The following is a 5,582-nucleotide window of genomic DNA, read 5'->3' on the forward strand; positions in this document are numbered from 1 at the left end:
CGAATAGAGGGATGTGTACCTCCAACAACAAAGATGGAACCATAGGCTCCTTGGACAACGGAGCATTTATTCTGGTACCTAATATCCCTAAACCCCGTGTTGACAAAGTCGAAATTACCCACTAAATACCATGCTCGTTAAGTCTCAATTACCAGCTACTAATATAAGGTCACATGAATTCAAGATCAATTACCGAATAAAGTCGTGTTCATTATGGATAAAATACCAATAAGAATGTGAATGCAATAGAAATCCCAAAGTACAATGACAAGTTATATATGTATAATTAACCGGTATAAGGCAAGTTTTCTTAGTTCAATATTCCAGACATAGGCCAGATTCATTATGTATATTTTTCTAGACCATAGGACAGGTTCAGACATTTAGATTGACTAGTCAAAGGCTAGTTTCATAAGAGAAATATGAAAGGAGAAAGGTTTGTGCATGAGAAATTCTGATACATAGGCCATTTTATTAATGTCAAGGGTCATAGTCAAGGTTCTAAGTGTTGTACCCTGATACCTAGCTGAAGAAATAAGAGGTTGGGGAATCCATCAATAAGTTGGTTGGATAAGTGAGGTAAGGAATAGAGGTTGGTAAAGAGAACAGGGTTGGTGGAGCAGGTAAAGATCAGTCCTGGAAGGGTCAACACTAGGCATGTACATTTATGTTAATCGGGATATCACAAGAATTGAGGAAGCTTCATTTTAAGAAGTATTGAGAACAATTGCACGGGATGAAGAAGGAGATATGACAGAGGTACTCTAGGTATAGGAAAGATATTGGTTAAAATTATCTTTGGGTTCCACTTGTGATTCCTCCTCTTTTTTAGTATTTTTCAAGTCTATCTCCTCTATCTCATCGTCACTCTCCCTTCCCTATCATTAGCATCCTTCTCCTTTTTTTCTTTATCCACCAACACCAATAATATACTTATTGTTAAGAAGTAGCATTTGATGATTCAAGACTAGGGCTAGAGCTCATATATTTATCTTGAGCTTCTCCTTGGGGATTTTGAGCTCATGTATCTTGCTTTAAATTTTGCTTAAAAGTCTCAACAATATCCTTTCCCATCTCTTCTTCATGAACTTCATCTTGTGAATACAATATTCATCCTAAATGGCCTTTGAAGAGTCATGTAGCCATTTCGCACCGAGGCCTTATCTCGGGGGAAGATTGAGAGGATCTATATTTGTCAAGGGACATTTTTATTTTTGTCCCATGCCACCCCAACCTTTATAGCCCCTGTTTGTAGCCAATATATACCCTCTTCCATATGTAAAATATTTATTATATTGATAAAAAGAGAAGACTAGGCTCTCCCATAAGATTTTATTTGAAGACAAGAATGACAATGAAATGTTCATTTTTAATTTTACACTTAAACAAGCTTTGTCAACCATGGAAGAGTGTGACATTTTGAGGTGTGTCACTCTGGTCCCTTTCACAAGGATTGACATAACAACTTTTGTAAAAGAGAAACAAGATATTGTCACCTCTTCCCCCTTTGAAAGGGGTGAAACTGTCTATAAAGAGGGGAAATGTTTGAAAACATCCTAGAAAAAGGTTTCTAAAGAATATAAAGATGATTCCATTATATTGAATCACTACTACAAGAGACTGTCAGCTCTTCCCCTTTAAAAAGGTTGAAACTATCTAGAAAGAAGAGAAATGTCTAAAAGCATACTTGAAAAGAATTCCAAGCCATTTAAATATGATTCCATTCCATTAAATCGCTACTACACAAATGAGTTTCTATGACATTTATTTAATTAATTTTAAAATTTCATTTCGTTTCAACCGTTTTTAATATATACAGTGGCAATTTAAGATGTTTGTTTTTTAACTCAAAATCCCACGTACCATGTCACGAGATAAAATTTCAAGGTGGGTCGTGTCATTTTTTTTCAAACCCTCAAGGAGATTTCAAGAATGGAAGAATAATGGGTGGTGAAATTTTTTTCAAAACCTTTAGGAGCTTTCAAGAATGGGAGAAAATAACCTTAAGGAACCTCCAAGAATAGAAGAACAAGTTATGGTTAATTCAAAAAAGGGATTTTTGAAATATTGAGGTGTTCGTAATGGACATTAGGGTTTTGCCACGAGTTCATGCAACTCTTTTATCCTTCCACTGAAACTATCTCTTGATGATTATTTCCTTTGGTAGCGTGTTAAAAACACATGGACATTTCTTCTATGTTTGATGTTCCTGTAATAGCTAGTCCTTGTAAGTCATTAGTTTTATGTTTAAGTTTTTATGGGTATCAAATCTCCTGCTTTAAGCAAATGACCGCGTTCAACATTTTGTCAACGTGGCTAAGAATCTCAATGAAGCCCAAAGGGGATTTCCAATGCATTTCAGGTTCCGAATGGATTTTCCACAAATCTTGTTTTTCCCTTCTAGTTTGACAAAGACAGGGGGGTTGTTGGTGTTTTGTGCAGGGGAATGGGACACCTAACTAGATCTTGTGTGGCTCCTTCATTTTGCTATGGAGCCCTAGATCCATATAAAGTTCAAGTATGGATTTTCCTTCCACCGTCACCCAAAACGCGCCGCTCTCTCTCTCCAGGTTGTCTCTGCAGCTTGGCATCCAGTCACATTCTCATCCAAGGTGTGAAAGAGGTGTTCCAAAAATTCTGGACTCGAGTAGTTGATGAGAAAGCTTTGGTTTCTAGACATCCCCTTAGGAATCGAACATTTTCCTGAGCATAGGCAACAAAAACCCCTCTGAGGCTACTGCAACAAAGGTCGTTGATAAATCTATGGAAGAAGGAAACCATTCCTGAAGCTCGCTGATTCGCCAAGCCATGGAAAAGAACTTTCGACTCCAACCATTTCTCATAGCAGTAAGTCTCTATCTGACTCGAGTTCTCTTATCAAATTTCTATATTTGGAATATTTGATGGTTATTGACCAATTTGAAATAAACTCAATCTCTTGAAGTAGTTATCGGAATTTCAACTTTATAATTCATCCACTCCTGACATAAATGTTTACAAACCCTTTGGCACATGTGAAAACCAAGTTATGAGATCAAAAGGGCAGTCCATACTGTGCTCTTGAAGAGTCAAAACTAGCTTGGATCCCACTCAGGACATGTTTTCCATAGTCATCATCAGCCCTCGTATTAATATTTTTACCATGACTTTCATCCTCCAAATCATAATAAGGATCAAAATCAATTACTTTAGAATTCAAATTTTCTTCACTTCTTAATTCACCTTGGGGAAATCATCATTTCTCTTTATTTGTTAGCTACTCCTCTCTATCCACATCATTTTTCTTTCCCATTGTCTAGTCATGTTATATTTCATTTAATAGTTTGGTTGTCAAGAGATATGTTAGTTTTTATCAAGGTTGTTCTAGAATGTTATGCAGTAGATAATAGTTGGGGAGAGTGGCAGAAAGTTTGGAATCTAACAAGTCATTTAAAAACACAAATATTTCTTCATGATTCCCTATATAACAAAATCTTAACCCTAGAGATGCATCACGTACAAGGCTTGTTAAATGTACTTTTCAATCAATTAGAAATAAATACCTTGAAATTTTGAATGGTAATATGTGGTAACATAAGACTCTAGTTGTTTTCTGTCATTCTTGGTGATTGATAATGATGAAAAAAGCCTCCAAGGCTCTACATACACATGTGGCCTAAGGTATTTGATTGTCCTTATTCATATTTAAAAATTTGGAGATGAGTATAGCCCCAGGCCCCAATTTCCTATTAAGATGTGAACTTGAAGGACAATGGGTTTATACAAGAGAAGTGTGTAGTGCATAACTAATTTTGATACATATTAGGGTTTTTCAGTGAAAAATGCTCAAGGTGTTCTAGAGCTAGTTTGAGGTACTTCTTTTATTATTAATCTTGTCATTTTCAACTTGTGCACATTTTATGTTAAAATTCCAAATCATCAAATTTTCAAAATCAATGTAACATTTCCCTACTATCCACGAATGACCAAAAGATTAATCGATAGGACAAATGTCCAATCTAGTATTAACTTGAGAAAGACAAAGCATCTCCTATCTCCTAATAATCACAACCTACATAGTAGATACAATAAAAATAAAAATCTTGGAAAACCACAAAATTATAAATGAATCCATAATTAAAATGCCTAACATCCAAATTTATTCTATAGAACCTGGTAGTAGGAAATTTTTGTTGAAAATAGCTTTAGAGAAGACATTGAACTACCTTCCCATAGAGGCTAAAGAAATGTTAAATTTATGGCATTGGAGGCATAGTTCGGGGGTAATGTCCCTTAGTTGGGTCGATGGGGGCTGTTGCAGACATCCAATGATGCACCTTAGGTAATGGTGTTAAAACCTAACCCTAGCCCTAGGCGATGGTGTTGAGTGAATCCTCATGCATGGATAATGATTCCATAAATAGTGTGCGCAACTCGAGAAGACTAGGTATTGCATGCATGCACTGAGCCTCTGAACTAAAGACAAAAATAATGCATTACCTTCTTGGGATCTATGCCCTGCAACATGAACTTTTCTCATAGATAATTGGGCCTTCTCTAAATCTAAAACATGAAATTAACTAATGATGGTGCATGCATGCATGCTTCCTTCTGCCCCCTACAAACTTATCTACATAACAACAACACTCCTCCCAAAGAAAACTATTTATATGCCTAGATTCATTTGTTATCAATGTTGCAAACATATATCAAGGCATGGATCTGATGTTATAGTTGTGCTATGAGGAAGGAGAATCAACTACTGAGAAAACAAGGTAAAAATATAACACTTAGGATTTGATATTCTAACAGTAACTGGCCTAGTTTTTGCTTGCCATCAACTTGGGATTGACAAGAATTTAAATCACTGCAGGAAACCAAAAATTTGAAATTTTGGGCAATTTTAGCTATTGGTTACATGCATATTTCCACACCTTATTGAGTTTTGATTGTTGAGTCTGCAACTATTTCCTTGATACTTCAATTTAAGTAGATTGAGTTACATAAGTATAATGCTATACATTGTTATGGAGTTTTGCAAAGAGACTTTGTTAAAGCTTATTACTCTAATCTAAATGCATTATGCATACTTTGTTAATAGCCTATGTATATTGTTGTTGAACTTTTTAGTGTTGATATTTTAATCTAAGTATATTGACTCACGTAAGTATAATGAAAACTCTCCCATATGTACATTCTTGTTTAACTTTTCAGTGTTGATATTTTAATCTAAGTAGATTGAGTTACATAAGTATAATGAAAACTCTCCCACTATACATTTTGAAAAATCTCCCTCTGGATTTTTGCAGAAAGACTTTGTTAAAGCCTTATTACTCTAATCTAAATATATTAACAGAATTATGATTGGAATTTTGCAAGCCACAAACGCTATTATCCAATATTTCGATCCTTTGTTTTTATATAAGGATTATTGTATATTTTGACATTGTTGACTAACATAATAGGGTGAATGCTGGAAAGAACATTAATAACAAATAAGTGTTTATGCTTATATAGATTGTTGAAAAACTTGCTTTGTTCTTGAAATTGAAAGAGGCCATGGTAGTCACCCATTTCTTTGTGACTATGAAGAAATTAAATCA

Source organism: Pinus tabuliformis, chromosome J (genome assembly GCF_031772625.1).
Source record: "Pinus tabuliformis cultivar Carrire ecotype Pingquan chromosome J, CPIR1, whole genome shotgun sequence".
NCBI lineage: Eukaryota > Viridiplantae > Streptophyta > Pinopsida > Pinales > Pinaceae > Pinus > Pinus tabuliformis.